At 27.8% G+C, this 18168-nt stretch overlaps 1 long non-coding RNA gene across 1 annotated transcript; it reads right to left on the bottom strand.

Annotated features, from left to right (window-relative positions):
- Positions 1-2052: 2052 nt before the first annotated feature.
- Positions 2053-15049, bottom strand: LOC111040727. The gene is made up of 5 exons (XR_002605235.1): positions 14865-15049; positions 9703-9888; positions 8378-8623; positions 6696-6832; positions 2053-2196 (listed from the first exon to the last, which is right to left on the bottom strand). It is a non-coding gene; the product is annotated as an uncharacterized LOC111040727 (long non-coding RNA).
- Between the last annotated feature and the right edge of the window lie 3119 nt (positions 15050-18168).

Genomic DNA, 18168 nt, shown 5'->3' on the forward strand with positions numbered 1-18168 from the left:
TAATGTAATATATAATTCAAAGGTGGATTAGTTAAAGAAAATAATTAACCTTTTACCTAAGTTAATTTAGTTAGTCAACGTTAAGTAGCTAATAATGTTAAGCTATAAATTAGAAGTTGACAAACAATATATTTAAGTATTTAAGTCTAAAAAGTATAAAGTTACACGGACATTTGTTGTCTCCGTCTTACAAGTCCGTAACATACAAAATGTACTCTCAGCAGATTCATTTTAGCTTCTTTAATTTAAAAATAAGAGTGAACAACCAACCTATTATGAAACTATTGAAACTTGATGGTAAGAAAATTATCTATGCTTGTAAGTGGGTTTTTATGATGATTCAGTTTTTAAGTGAGTTATGAGTTATGACTTAATGGACATTTTTAATTTACAATATATTGTATTTATATAAGGAAAACAGGCTAAAAAATGTAATTATCGTAAAAAACCCAAATACAAACGTCAAACACAGTTAATGTTCTTACCATCAAGTTTCATAATAAGTCGATTCGCTCTCATTTTTTAACTGACGAACGTTTAATGCTTAAACGTGATCTGCTGATGTTACTCGTGTTGTGTAGTGTCAATCCGTCATCTTAATATAAAGAAAACTATCAACTTAATTGAGTTTAAAATAAGTAAATTATTATTTTTTTATCACCACCTGAATCACCTCACACATAATGTAATATACTTATAATGATTGTTAAACTTTAAATTTATTTTAAATAATAGGTAGGTAACTAAATATTTTATTGTAAAATAATGCATCATTAAAGGTAGCCATTTCATCCCAATTCCTATTTTCTATACCAGCGGTTCTCATACTTTTTTTGTTCACGGAGCCCTTATGTTCCTAAAAAAAAAATTACGGAGCCCCCAAAATTCAGAAATGTCTATTTGAAACAACAATAATTCCTAGAAAATGATGTTGATTACTTGATTATAAAAAAATATGTGGATTATTTATAAATAGTTTACAGTTTTAAACTTTAAAATAATACATATTGGTACGGTCCAAATAATAATGAATACAAGTATAAAAATTAAAAATGTAACTAAGAAATATAATAATAATTTAATAATTTGAATTTAATTAATACAGATAGGTTAGGGAGCCACGGAGCCCCTAGATTACTCTCGCGGAGCCCCAGTGCTCCGCTGAACACAGTTTGAGAATCGCTGTCCTATACCATTCCTTTTTATATAGCTTATTAGTACACACATTCTGTAGGAAGTAAATAGACAGGTAGTGGTTATAGAGTATAGACTATACTACTATACTACTACAGTCAGAAAAAACTTTGTGTCAAACTGTCAACTAAATTATTAGAGCAACGATTATTTATTTGTTTTTTTTTAAATTTAAAATCATTGTCGATGGTACAAATAAAACCATTGTATACAGTGTCGACCACCGGTGATTAAATACAAATATTAAATTAATTAGTTAATAAATAGTTAAAGATATAGACGTGTATAAACATATTTATTTTTTATTTTTAATAAAATTTCAAATTGACTGGAAAAAACTAAAGTAAGTATAAGTATTTGTTATTATGGATTCTATAGCTAGATACGTTATTAAACTAATTATAAAATAAACAATCTAGCAGTTAAAAAATAAAAAAAAAATAAAGTTTCTAACTTAGCTTTAACTTTTGATGTTATATTATAATTATTCAGACACGCTGTATAAGACAGCTGAGACAGTTTTTGGTTTATCCGGTAAAGCTCCCCGCTGAGCAACTAGTGTTCTCTGAATGCTGCTAAAGCTATAGCTCGGGAGGCCAACGATTCGAATTCGTTTCACTCTGCAGACCTTACTGTATACATCGATCACGTTGTACTGCAGTATGTTGTCTGTGAAACCCGCAGTTGCAGTTTATAATAATAATACCATTTCTCACTGTAATCGATTCGATTACGATGTGGTTTATCATCAAGATTATTGTCATGATCCATTGCAGACAATTTGAATTGGATAGCGAACTTAATACACGTAACACTCAAACACGCATGTAACGCATAATGCACATTGCACGTCATAGTGCAATAATCTCGGTCTGCTGCACCGCGGTTTCCGATCAACATCTGAGCTTGTGTATTGCGAATCGTGTCGAACGGTCCATTTATAATGAAATAACAACACCCAAAGATCGTGTTTGGTTTGAGAGGAGAGAGGACATTAATTCACTGCAATAAATCAAATATAACAAATATTGTAAACAATTGTATATTGTATTACTTTATTGTCGCAAGTAATATTATAATACTATGACGTGTAGTTTAAAAAAACCAAAACACTGTAGCTTCCTCGTTAGGAAAATAATTTATAAAAATTGTTTGATATATTGGCACTATCTTTAATACAATATAATTTAAAATTTGATTGTAAGCGTTTAAAGTTTAAACATTTTATACTCTAAAGTTGGACTGTAACTGTATGCCACAATATAGATTTTGCGAGGAGGAATTTCTTTATTATGGCTCATTGGATAGACACGTGTCCGTTGTTAAGTTTTTTAAACTTTGCCCCCTGCACTCGATTCAAATAGCAAACGAATTCTAGTTCCTAGAGATTTATACCTAGTATTTACTACAGTTCTAATATTAGGTGAAGTAATTAGCTGTCGATGAGTACATACAACTATGATACAGTAGTACCTACGGAATACAGGTTTACTTACACATTACAACGTAATTATTATTATTTATTATAGTACATTTTTAATAATATTGTAAAGGAAGTCGAAAGCAGGTTCCTAATTCACAAATGTACGGTCGTGCGTGGACAAAAGGTAATAAGCACTTAAAATAAAAATAATAATTGATCGTGCCATTATAATAAATATTATTTTCAATTATATAGGAACCCACCATTTATGTGAGGTGGCCAGCCATGTCACCACCGGTTATTTGTGTTTGAATAAGATTGAAAAAACAAATGACATTTTGTGGGAAAATGCTTAGCCCGCAGGTAGGCATTGATAAACATACCTAAATTAATAATTGAAAATATTCGCATTGGTCAATAATAATTATCGATTAACCATTGATTATAATTTAACAATAACATTATTCATCAACGCTTGATTATAAATTATAATATTGACACTTGACAGTATATACCTACTAAATTATCAAAACTGTATTTATTGACTAAAGTACACCAGACGCTGCCGTAACCACACAATATGAACATAAAATGTAATATCATTTGTTCTAACCATACTTATCAGTAATCCCCAATCCTCATACCTATCTTTATAGCCCTAGCCATCATTATTAATGTCTTAAAAATATAATGTATACTTACAATATGATAAGTAATCAACTATAATGTCTACAATAATAGTATTATATAATATAAAATTATCTAGAGTCTAGAGGTCATGATATTTTGTAGCAGCTCAGAGAAGTCTTTCGTTATAACTTGTAATGGAAACGTAAAAACTAAAAATCATAGAACACGGTAATAAAATAAATACCATCCACCACAAAACATATTTCAAAGCAACACATATGGACATTAAGAGGTCGGGATTTTACAACATCCATGTGTTCGGTATTATTTGGACGTCAAAGAAGAACGGTCTGATTTTTCGGGTGTTTTTGTTGAAATCGTTTTGTATAGGCGGGTCCGTCGTTAACATTACCAAATTGCATGTATAGTTTATACTATATTGTTCACATCACACGTGGCTGTGTACAATAAACTGCGGCGATTTCGATATATTTGTCGTCGTTTTTCGGCTGTAACTTATAAGTCAAATGCCATCGAAAAACATGTGGTCGAATTCAATATACCCAACAATACAATATAGTCGTATATAATATACGACACATAGGGTAGGCGTATGTTTAATTCTTAGAAGAAAAAATAACCTTTACTTAAACAGCTTTCCCCAGTGAGGGAAATTACAAAAAGTAGTAAGAAGTAGAGTACATGAAAATAAAATAATAATAATAATATTTAACACCAATATAATACGTGGGTATCTTTTATTATTTATAACAACAATTTGTGTGGCTAGCAGACAAGAAAACAAAGTAAAGACCGATTATATTATACGTTCTAGTGTTGTAATTTTTTTTTTTTTTTTCATTTTTATCATTTATTGATTTTAATTTATATCAGAAATTTCGATAATGTTTGTTATCCAGGTTCTTATTGTGGCCCTTTACAAACAACAATTATTGGTGACCCCTAATTTATAATATTATATTGACGTATTCACTGCTGCTGCTGAACTGTTAACTTTAAAAACAAACAAGTTTTATGTAGATAAATATTCTACGTAGACCATAGAAGCAATATTCTTAAATAAAAAGGAATAATTATAGAAATGCACTTAAAATATCGTTGATTAATGAAAGATAAATTCAATATGATTAATTTAACAGTAACTAGAACAGTTAAACATATTTTAAGGATGTTTTCAAAATTAAATAAAAATTAATGGAAAAATATATAAATACGTGATCGTGGTGGACAGTGGGCCAAGGTAATTTGTGTAAGTATTGTTAGAGTTGAAAAGATTATTTAAGTATGAATATAGGTAAAATATATTTTATTATATTAACTAAAATACAATTATTCAACTATGGTTTAAATTTCTAATTTATGACAACAGATACTTAGAGAAAAGAACATATAAACAATTTAAAAATATACCTTAAAAAAAATTATAAACACATTCCTGACGTTGTTTGCTCGTAACAAACCAGGAGACCGATTAACAATAATTTGTAATTCGTTAATATTTTTTATTTTATTTGTAAAATGGAAGTCAGCAAGCATGTTCATGTAGATGATATAAAATTATGTATACAAATAAATAAAATGCAGCATATATATTTTGGCCGTCTGTAGATGTAACTAAATTCAAATATTAAGTAATGTTAAATGTTTATAAATAAAAGAGAAATTTTTTTGAATTTACTTATATGAGTAGGTGTAATATAATATATTAATATATTATCTCCAGTGCTAATGAAAAAAACTACAAACCCGTTCATTATTTTGAATATATTTATGTTATATACTTTATATTTATGTGAACTCAGTCGCGTATTTAGGGTGGTCCCCCAGGTGTAGATTGTGGGCGGCTGATTTTCAAGACTTTTTTATTTGAATATAATATATTACGTAATGGGATGTAATTATTATGTATTGTATTTGTCATGATTTTTCGAATTAGTAAAAACAGCACTTTAGTACAACAACTATACATTTAAAAATAGGATTACATTTCCCCGAGGTGTTAAAATTTTAACAACAAAATATTATGATAGTAACTAACTGTCTAACTACTTACTATATTATATACTACAAGTATATAGTACAATACCGAAACAGTAGCACTGCAGAGTATGCAACTATATAATAATATTATGCATAATATAATACCTATTTATAGGTAATATAATACGTTACACGTATGCAACTATGAACTAACAAGTAAAAGTGTTTTGATATATTATGAGCATTGCTATTGTTATTTGTTATTGAAGTCCTCAAGTAGTCAAGTGTAGTCTATGCCAAAAATATAAATACAAATTAAATTAACGAATGAGTTGGTGGACTTCTTGATTCATTATTATAAATTATACCTACCTAATTAACATTTTGAAAAAATTCCTGTTTAAAATTAAACTTTCACTAACTCATTATGGACATACTAAAATTAAGTTTGTTCAACTAATATATTATAGAAATTAACGCCATTCGGATTTTTAATAATATAATATACTATATAGGGCTTGTGACTTCTATTATTATATTGTGTGCCGTTACCTAATTTTAAAAACAATGGTAAACCTACATACTTAATAGTTAACACTTACATACAACATGCCTAATTAAATGACAAAATATATGAAAACAATAAAACATGATACTTAATTTGGCATGCATAAATCATTGAACTTAAATTTGTTTAACTCAAAGGGTACCATTTTAATTTTCATTCAAATTAAAAATTCGTATAATATTACTAATTACTGAAGTCTACTCGGTACTTCAACTTTCAAGGCATCTATACTCTATAGTTAACTTAGACTCATAAGGGGAAAATCGTGTGCACAATAGGGCTTTAATATATGAGAGCACTTATTAGCAAACCACAAAACAATTAAAAACTAAAACTAATATCAGAAAACTTATCAAATTATTATTGTTTGGTTCTTTGGAACTACCTTGGATTTATTTGCTGAAATAATGTGATATTAATCTTGTGAATTATTGTGACGTATATTTTATAATAAACAGATTACACACTAGGAACATAACTTCCGTTCTTCGATACTCAACGAAATGTCACGTAACGTTTGTAAAATAAATAATAATATTAATAATTGTTCTCTTTTTATTTTTATTTTATTTTCATATATTTTGTACTTTTGCAAAATATTGATAATAAATATTCTATAGAAAATATGTGAAGCACGATTCGTTGGCGTGCGAAAATGAAAAAAACAAGTCACTATTTAGTAGAAAAAAACGTACATTAAATTTGTTAAAATAAAATTATCTTAGTTTAAATGTTTTTGAAGCCTTGTGAAAAAAATTAAAAAATTAAACAAACGTTTCTAGAGTATATTCATGCAATTACTAGAGTGCAACTAAAAAAAAAAAACCGTAGAAAAATAATTGAAGTAACAGAAGAAAATCGTGAGCAAAGCTTGCATACCTATATGCTGGCTGCCCAGGCCGAAACTGTATCAAAGAATAAATCAGATTTGCTGAGATTAAATGCTGCTGATGGATGTTTTGTATTTTGTAGGTACTGATGACAGAGGTACGCCGTTACCCGTAAAAGTTTTTAATCTGAAAAATTGGTTATTTTAATAATGATATAATATTAAATGTCCAACGTATCTAAATATCTGTATTACCTAACTAACTTATGACTTATATACTTAATACTAATTACAAACTATATTGCATTATGCTTAAATTAAATTCTACAATGTAGGTATTTATTTACAATGTAAGAAAACTAATGATGCACGTATCTAATATGTTAAATAAGATATAATAATGGTATTTAATAGAGATAAATTAATACTCGCATAAGTTGTAACTAGTAGGTACCTAACTAATATCATAACAATTACAGCCGTTTACTACGAACTACACGAACTGCACTACCAGTTACCGCATTCTAAATCACCTATTACAAGTACAACAGTACATACTTATATAATAATTTTACAAGGCAGAACGAGTTAAGTACAATTTAATGTTTTTCTTCAACTATACCTACGTAATCTATATGTTAAATGTAGATTGTATACCTATACGGCTATAACTAAATATTATATGTATGTATGTTGCATGGGATTGGCATGGGTTATGGGAATAATAAAATATTCCAGAACCACTTACAAATATATACGGAGTGATTCACTAAGCATGCTCACCTCTTTTTTTTCTTCAATAATGCATTTATTAAAAAGCTGATTTTTGAAATTTTCAAAATATGTATTTAAAGACTACCTATATTATCAAGCTATTGAGATTTTCTGTAGGATTTACTTAAAAAGTATTCTGTGGAAATACAAACTACTGTTTTCCAAATGAGAACGTCTCCCTTATATTTCAAGTGGTTAAATGTGTGTAGATTGTAGACAATATAGTTGCAATATCGATGTTTTTAACTGTATCAGACAATTTAGATAGTATAATATAGTAAAATACTGGAAAAATGTTTTATTTAAACTTACTAAGAACAGTTATTTTTTTGTTAGAATTTTTTTTAAGATGACCAATTGGCCAATTAATTATTGTTATATACGATAGACTTTATAGACTGATCACTAATCAGCAGTAATATGCAATATGCATGTAGGTAGACAAAATATAAAATAAGACATTATACATAAAATGTTCAATCTGTTCTCTGTAGGGCCTACCCATTTAAAACAATAACGTACACACAACTACTTCTGTATAACACTAAGTAATAACTACAAAATGTCTATATTTTATACTTTCAGATCTTTCATCGCGGATATCCGCCGACGCTTCTTGAATCAAAAACACAGTGTAGGTGGTCGTTGAATACAATTGTGTAATCTGGAGCCCTGCATGGCTGCATGATTTGGTAGATAGGGTGTCATGGCCGGATATGCGGGCCAAAATATTATGGCGCCAATTTCAATAAACCGTCGAGACATAATATTATCAGTATAGTATCGAAATAATGTAGACAAGCACGTGTACGAAAAATAAGTTGAGGTTCATGTATATGTTATTATGTTAGTATAATAGTTATGACTATATGAATCGAATTTATATTATATACTAAAAAATCGCGAAATATGCTCTTATAAATATGTATTTATGTGTAACAAAAATGGCCAGACTTACATAATATGTGAATATGTGATATTGAATACCTCATAACTCATGGTAGTACTGTATTTGTGATGCACAGCCATGTTGCGTAGTGACCAACATCAATTTCATCACTTTCCTTTGACGTATGTCAACATTACACCTTTGTAGAAAACTTGCAACGGTCTCTCATATGCGGTAAAATACTCTCTTAAAAACCATATTTACAAAAACTGGAAGTGTCTATGAAAATTTCATGGTGTATTTCAATTTTTGTAACTGAAACATTAGGTATAACAAAAATCATTTTGAGAAGAAATCGTCGAATATATAATATGTCGTCAAAATTTAAACTTCGATTCCTCTAAAACAATATATTATAATGTGCTTTGCTTAACTCTTTTTTTAATTTCCAGTGAAATAATTTATAGGAAGGATTTTTTACACAATTTTCAAGCTTAAGTGATTAAAATTAAAATGTTGATGAATTTTCAACTAAAAAATAATTACCTAACATATTTTCGTGATTTTGAAAAATTTCAAAAAACTTGAACAAAATCGCTTATAAAAAACAATTTATAACTATGTCATTTCTAAATACCTCCGATATTTTCAAAATATTTTTTCAATGCTATTATGTCTAGAAAATGCTATTGTAAATAATATGTATAAATATTTGGGAAAAAATAATACAAGTATATAACTCTTAAATTATTAATTTTTCAAAAACAACTAAAATATTTAGTTGATTTAGTATAAAATTGGTTTTGCATACTAAGATTCTCGTTTTTCCTAAATGCGGAGGGAGCGGAGCGATGAATGTATTGATTTTAAAATAATGATTCGTGTTTTTTTGGTGCCTGCATTGCTTCACAGTCACCATACATGATATGTACGTAGTCAAAATAATGTATCGATTCAAATTTCGTTATACTTTCGAAGTATTTTTTAAGTTATTACATTTCTTTGGAGTTCAGATTAATTTTAGAATTTCGAAATTTTTGTTTAAGTTCGGTTTGTTTTTTTGAATTTCGAACAGTTCAACCCGCGTCTATTTTATGTAGTGTGTTTAAATTTGTACTGTTAAAAAATGACCAAATATTGAAACATGACCTTACAACAAATTGTAAAATATGTTCTTCAATAATATTCGTATTTTTAATCACACCTTCATGAAACACATTTTGTGCTTACTTAGCATACAATACGACCAGCCAGTAAAAATATGCAAATGCATACAATTCAGAGCCCTAGTTTTGACCTATATAATGATATTCTATAGTACCTAGAATATTATATATAAATAAATAAATAATTTACGAACAGGGTATGAAAAGAATATAGTTTAATATACTTACGAACTTTTCCGATTTGATATTTTTTGCAATTCATCATTCGATTATTCTTTTTCTAGTTGTTTATTGTTTTTCAATCTTTGAAAAAACATCCATTCGGAGTGGTGGTTGTTAAACTTTAAGCACTTCCCCGCGCTTCTTGTATAGAGTTAGCTTTCTAAGATTCAGAGTAACCGAGTAGTACTGTATCTTAAATAATACAAGTCACAAAGGTTAAAGACTTAACAATTTTTACATACATCAATAATGGTAAGATTAAACTAAAGATTAGGCTACATATATTATTATAATTCCATAACATTAAAATAGACTCTTATTCTAAACCATTATTTTGCAACACTATTCATGAATATATTATAGGTACGTGCCTCTCATATAACTTTTTATAATAATTCGTGGATGAAAATTGTTGTTAAAATTATTATTATTATTGCTACTAATAAATCAAACTGTTGTTAATTTATTTTTATAATTATAATAACTGATATTACATCATTTTATACACGTCTAATCAATATGATTTGTTTCTTTGCGTGTTCATTTAATAGTAGGTAATAAAAATGTCATATTACGAACGACGTTAGACTTCCCATGGGTAGGTCCATTATGATTTTTTTAAACCTACACTGTATATTTTATATTCTATTATGGTATTGTATTGAACACTTAATACTATTATCGAGGATTGAAGAAAATAAACTTGTTCATTAGATTAAATTCATTTTTGTGCTTAAATTATGATGTATTACAATTAATAACTGATGATGTATGATAGAGGAATATGTCACTGATTAAGTGATTCAAAAAGAAGATGTTTAACAAGATATAAGATATGTTTCTATACTTAGGTCTTCATTATTTTTATTTAACTAGGATTTTTAAATTAATCTATAAATTTAATTATGTAATATACATATTGCATATTGATTACTAACATGTGAGTCAACAATACGTTTTTTATATTATATTTAAAAAAGTGTAATTAGTTAACTAATGTTACAAATATTAATTACAGAAGCGGTCTTAATTAAAATAATGAATGACCTAATGAAATTAATAAATTCGGTTTAAAAAAACAAATTAAATGATTCTTTTCCAAAATCACTGTAGGTATAAAAGGAGGTTACTATTTTACCTTATTTATCATTTTTATATAGTAGCATTAGTCACATAAAGTTTTGGACTATATACAACAGGTAGGTAGTTGTTGTCGTGTAAGGATGGAGGCTGGTGAGTAGTGGGAACTTTGTTTAATCAATAATACTTAATACATAATAGTATTATTGTATTAATAATCAACGATATGTATATAAGCGCGGTTTTAATATTTATCACCTTTCAACTAGTATGATATTCTCAGAAATCCATTGATAGTGATATTGTATTATAATTTATATTAATTATGAATACAATTTGGAAATTAAAAAATGGAATTAATATTATTTTATCAGTGGTGTAATTTGGGGGCTACGCTATGCACCAAAGTATTTGCTAAATTTAAATAGTTTTCTTACTCTTCTATTTATTTTGTTTGTGTAGTAATGAAGAATAAAATAAACAAATTATATTAATAACAGTAATAATAACCGACGAATTTACATAATTTATCCAATCCGGTTTGATAGAGGTAAGAATCTATGTTGGGTCTGGGAATTTGTAAGTTCTGGTCCAATAAGGCATAAGCTTTCGAATATGTCATCAGATAATTTATTTTGGTTTCTTGTTTTATGGTGTGAGTCACATTTGGCAAAATATTTTCGACAGAAAGTTTGACACCGCATGAAGCGCTTATAACGAGACTAGAGTAATCCCCCTTTTAGATAACTTACTTAAGTATAAACCTACCTAATGACTAATAACTACAGGTCATGCATTTGAATTCAAATTATTTATTATAAAATTTGGTTTGAAAAAATTCTGTGGTCAACTTTTTTTTATTGTAACTATTATTATTAAGGATTCCGTGAACCAAAAAATGTTAGTGCTCTAAAATCTGCGACACAGTAACGAGTCATTACTGATGATAGCCTTAACACAGAATAAGACAATTGTTTTAACTTTTCACTTTTAAACATCGACCATTGTCAGAACCCACATTTGACGTCGTAATGTCACCCACTATTTATCTTTTCTATAAGACATAAGTGATCTGTGTTTACAATCGGCTATTGCTGCATAATAATTACAGTATGGTACTACAACAGCTAAGTGCAGTGGCGTGCTGAGAAATTTACAACCTTAAGGAAAAAACAAAAAATCATCAAGAACCCATTTACCTAAAGTATAGATTTTTATGTTATATAATTAATTTTTTTTCAGTGAAATAACTAAACTGTTATACTTTTGTATATTTTAGATTCTGAGATTAGCGATGAATGTAGTGATTTTACAATAATGATTAATGATGTGTTTTTTTGTGTCTGGAGACACTTTTCTTATGGAAAATATTAAATTAACTTGAAATCTAAAAAAGTCTTATTAGTCTTCAAAATTGATAAAATCAACTTTAAAAGAGGTTTCTAGTAATACATTGGATCTAGTAGGTACTTTTGAGAGGTGAAAATTGATAATTCTAATTACATTTAAAATGCACTGGTAAAAGAATATGAACATTTGTTAACATTTTAGTATTATTATTAAAATAATTGTTTGGTAACCTTCGAAATGTAATACATTATGTATTTATGTACAGAATAAATAGTTAATACATCTAAAAATCCATTAAATAAAAATAAAATTGTTCATATCAATAACCTTACCTGTAATGTTATCTAAAATCTATTGCCTATGTATTAAAATTATTTTTATATTTCTTCTGTGTAAAACAGAAAAATGTAAAACATTTAGCACCCCCATTTCAAATTTCTAAATCTACGACTGCCGGACAGTATATACTATTCTGGGAAACGCTACTTAGGTCAACATGCTGTTACAATTTAATATTTATGAGCGTTCAGACATTTTCACTGTTCGTGGTAAACGGCTACATAGTTATTATTCCAAAGCCAGCAATAAAAATATTTTTCTCATCGTCTTCTTAGGAACACCATGTGCAGTATGTATGTAAAAAAAAACAATATGGCTGGTGAATTAATAAACTATTTCACTGTAATTCGTCGTTGGCGTGTCTGCGAAAATTTGCGTATCAAATGTAAAAAAAAAATTCAAAATATTATGACGATGCCAGTGCCCTTTACTTTGCTTTTATATTATGCAGTTTGATTAAATTATATAGGTACTCTGGAAACATTATAATACAATATGCTCTTTGTCTATAGTTAGTCATTTTTAAGGCATACAATTACGATCATTTGTATACTTTTAAATACGATGCGACTGGCAAGCGGGCTTCGTATCATGCGCGTACCTCGAGGATATGTATAGTTATTATAATTAGTTGTAATTATAACTAATTAGTTTCGAACAGTGTTCTAATATGTAATTAACTGTAAATATAGAATAAGAATTACTGCAAAGTGCCAATACGCCAAATGGTAGGCACTAATTTTCATATGAACCATGATGTAAATGTACCTAGAACTAATGGAAATAATATTATAATCGCGAGTAAATGCGTAAGCTATATTGAATGACATCATAATTCGACGTGTGTGACAAATAACAAATTAACGTAATCTTAATGTAACGGCGGAAACAAAATATACATTTTTAAAAGAAACGACCAAACAAATATTATATAGGTATGATATACTCATATGTTTTATGAGCTAATGACCTAATGTGTACTAATGTGTATTATAATATACAGGCCACGATGTGTATGTTTATATGCTGACATTTGGCAGTAAATTTAAATTCAATTATTGAATAATAATACAATTACCGTTTCTGTTTTATAGTTATGAATTTGGTTTGTGCAGAACGGATTATAGCTAAATTTCGTCTCCACCTAAAGGTTAGTCATATTATAGCTATACTTAGTGATGTACCCTGGAAATACTCCCAAAAGAAAGAAATATGTAATAAGAACTTTATGGGAAATATTTCCACCACATACTTTTTTTCCCTAAATTGGAATTTTTTTTCGTTCTATATTGGTCTACATTGTTAGAGGTTCACTGGATTAATTTATGTGATTGATATGAAGGATCGAGGAACTAACATATACTTATCATTGAAAATGTGTTACTTTTTCAATGTTTCTTCTAAAACACTAAGCTAAATGTTTTAACAGATATATTTTCTTCAATACTTAGTAATTTTTGTAACATCCATAAATTGCGCCGCAGAACATTTAAAAAATAAAAATAAGAGGTGATTAATAATACATTAATTTGAAAAGTCAGGGAACAAAAAGAATAAAAAATTATGGAAACATTTACGACTTAATTTAAGTATGAATAAAACATATTTAGGCCCCAATTTACATATAAAAATTCAAATTGGAACGCAATTTACGCAGTGACCCGCGCAGAAGCTATTCACTTTAAAACCGTTTACATTTAGGTGTTTGTAACTTATAACACGTACTTCATACCAAATACAAGACTTTGTATAAATACTTTAAAAAAAGATTACCTTTATTTTTATTATACTTATGTAAATCAGTATAGCATACCTACAGGCTACAGCCAAAACTATGATAGCAAGAAACTTGAAATGTTCACGATATCTTCGTAGTTCGTAGTTCGTGTCACAATGTAAAATGATGTACTATAAGAAAGGATTTGTAAAAATTTGGACTTTATAGATGGGCTCACACAGAGGTTTTATTTCGGCGAACGTAAATCGAATATTTTTTTTGTAAACCTACCAATATAATATATGGTTGCCATTGGTTAAAGCAAATATAATAATTGTAAGAAAAAAAATTGATGAATAAATAAATAGACTCAAGCATTTATAAATTGTGGAAAGAGAATATTTTCAAAAATATTGATTTATGTGTATCACTGTTTAAAAACACTGTGAATTAAATAAACATTAATGAACATACGATGAATAATTTATGAAAATATTCATACTTGCCTCAATCTCGCTTCTATTATAAATGTGATAATCAAACTTTATTCAAAAATTTACAAAATAATATTACCTTAAATACTACTTATAATAAGAGTAATATCTAAACTTAAAGATAAGATAGTTTTATTCAATTTAATGAAACACAAAAATTGTAAACAGTGGAATTATTGAATACTTACGAACACAAAAATTCGTTGCATTTCAAAGTATTCAAAGCAGTCGATGAACCGGTATCCACTTTTTTGTGTTTTCATACACAATGTGTTCACTGTCCAGAATTAAGAAGTGGTAAATCATATACATTTAGTTATCACTGTAATATTGTGTTCATAACGGTTTGTATTATATATTTATATATTTCAACTAAAGCAAAACGAAAAACGATAAAAAGATAGATTAACCATAAGTTATAATCCTGGGGAGTCGGGTACAACAGCTATTAGAAACTATATAAATAGTCATCAGTGATAAGTAATGATATAGCTTTGAAACCCATTAACTATTACATTTGACTATTATACCTGGTAATTAATTTTGTGCCATTAGATTACTATTGAGCAGTTAACGTCCTAAATGGTTTTAAAAAAATCAAATTTACCAGCCATTATTAATCATAATGGATATTTCACAAAGGAAATGACTAAACACACGACACTAAAACCGTTGTTATAGTTTTTCGTCAGACTTTTAATCAGATTTAAATACCTACTAGATGATTCACCAAGCACACTCATTGCAGCTCAGCATCTCAATGCTCATCACTTTTTAATAATTCAACGAAAGTCCTATGGTGATACAAACTTTATTTTTTTAAACTAGAACCACCATTTTTACTGTAAATTCTTAACTCCTAAGAGGAAGTCGTATCCGCATGTGTTGTCTCCGCCTGTAACGTACTACATAGCACATTTTAGTCCACAATAGTTTCAATATTGTGTTGTCTTAACAGAGTTATCAAACTTTTAAGTAAGAACATAATCTGTTTTCTCTCGTTTTTTACAATATTTTAATTTTGAAGTGAATTATGAGAATTTTCAAATACAAATACTTTCGCTTTACTCATTTACAAGTTAAAATATCTTAAAAAACCAACGAGAGAACACAGATAATGTTATGTCCATAACATCAGTTATGAGCGTGTAAATTATTACAATTTTAAAATACTTATAAATTGCATAGAAATTAAAAAAACGTAAAAAAGCCAACGTATTAACAACTGTAAACATATTTTTTCATATTAGAAAAAAAAGTCCGATAGTAAAAAGGAATTAAAAGTTTTACTGAGGACAGTGCTTTGTATACAAATTAACCTTTTTTATAGTATGGCTGGGGACTTGTTCAGATGCATGATTATTTTCACTTTGGACTATAGTTACAGGTATATCACTGTCCACTGATGCAAATGAATGGTTATGTGATAGACATATATCTTTAAGTTAGAAACATTTTTTTACAATTAAAATATTTTATAAGAATAAAAAAGGGATATTTAATATTTTTGACTGCTGTTTAATGATTAAAAATATTGGAATAATTGTATAGGTTATTTATAGTAAATAAATTGGTGTACTTCTAAAACAAATAAATAGATACATGAAATGTTCACTGAATATTTGTATTAGCATTTTCTATACACCATTAAATTTTCAAAATATTTTGACTTGTTTTAAACTGTTTATATGAACATTTTCAGTTTCCGATTTGTGTAGTTTTTTTTCTATAAATGTCAATAAAATGTTACCTAGTCGTTGGGTTAAAAAGCTTGACAATTTAATAGAAAGCTTCTAATATATTATTACAATGACAGTTGAAAAGCATTAAAAATACATAGTCACAATTTATTCTATACGCATTTCAAGTTCAAATGTTGACAAAATGTATCAAATTCAAAATGTACAAATTATTTTGTAGTTAAAAAATTATAAAATGTTCAAATTGTATAGCTAAGGATTACAAATTTAAAATAAGGTTACACGTAAGTAGCCAAAAAATTCAAAAAATTTATAAATACAGTTTTCTTATACATAGTTATTTTAAGTTCGAATGTGGACGAAATTATATATTAAAACCAAGAATAATGATCATAGTTAATTTGTTGTAATTTAAGAATATTGAGGTACCTAACTTTTAGAGTAAGTATATTATACAATTTGTATATAGTATTCACATAATGACGGTCAATACAATTTTTTCCACAAACATTAATACCTACTGTAATACTCATATGGCTAATAGCAAAATAAATTATTTTAATCACAATTATTTCAGATAATATACGTACTGTGTAATTTTATAGGTCAACAGACTGTCCTCGTTCAGAATCGTTTTTCGTATACAATGATTTTACATAATTGAATTCAAATTAAACAGATCCATTACAGGGACTCTCTAGGCACCTAATGTACAGTACTGCTTTACCCACTTACCTACCCGATTTTTAATTTTGTACATCAACACTTTGTCATTTACATAAAAATTATTTAGTAAATGATTTGCAGTAAACAATTGGGTTCTCATTACAAAAGCAGAAGTTTGAATGGTTTGAATCACCAGAGGACACTATCCATAAGTAGTACAAAAAATCTCAAAAATTTATAAATATGCGTTGTCTTGAAATGTGTATGTTTAAAAATTCCAAAGATAATAACTGAATACATTTATTGTTAAATAACAAAATGGGAGTGAGTATGCTTGTTGAACCACTCTGTTTATTTACCGTATATTATATTGATTCATTATTCATCGTGTGCCTACTGTTATAGAAAATTATGTATTTCAATATTGATGGTTAAATAAATTATAGATAGTTAGTTTTAGTATTAAATATATAGAAATCTCGAATTCAAAAGATGTTTACAAATATTAAAATAAAATTGTTCATTTCGTTATGTTTATAATTATATCATGGGAATTTGCTTTTAGGGGATTACTGTACAAGTAATAATAATAATATAGACATATAACAGTCTATAATATTATACTATATTTATTTTTGACCATGTGAAATCACTCCGAACAATAACATTGATCCATTTGGGCCAAAACAACAAAAACTAATATATTATACAATGTATAATATAGCGACAGATGTTGGTCGGTCAACCTCGAATATTGTGCATTTATGAGTATAATAATATACAGTATAACTCTACCAACAACGAGGCACAACACATGCAGATATTATTATAATGCGATAAACAGAGTAACCTTTTCGAATATAAAAAGTTTGAAAATAATATATATTACACGGAACATCTGGCGGCGGCTACCCGGTATTTGCTCCTTAAATTATTATTATTATTACAACAATAGACCGAGACGCTCGGAAAAACGTCTAGTGGTACCCAACCTCCTATAATATTATAATATGCCTATTATTATACGAGCTCGGATTAAACTACAATAAACACTAATTTATAGGTTTTAAGACGAACGAAAAACGATCTGTAATGAACTGTGCTGCTGTACGAAATATATATAATG

Source organism: Myzus persicae, unplaced genomic scaffold (assembly GCF_001856785.1).
Source record: "Myzus persicae strain clone G006 unplaced genomic scaffold, MPER_G0061.0, whole genome shotgun sequence".
Taxonomy (NCBI): domain Eukaryota; kingdom Metazoa; phylum Arthropoda; class Insecta; order Hemiptera; family Aphididae; genus Myzus; species Myzus persicae.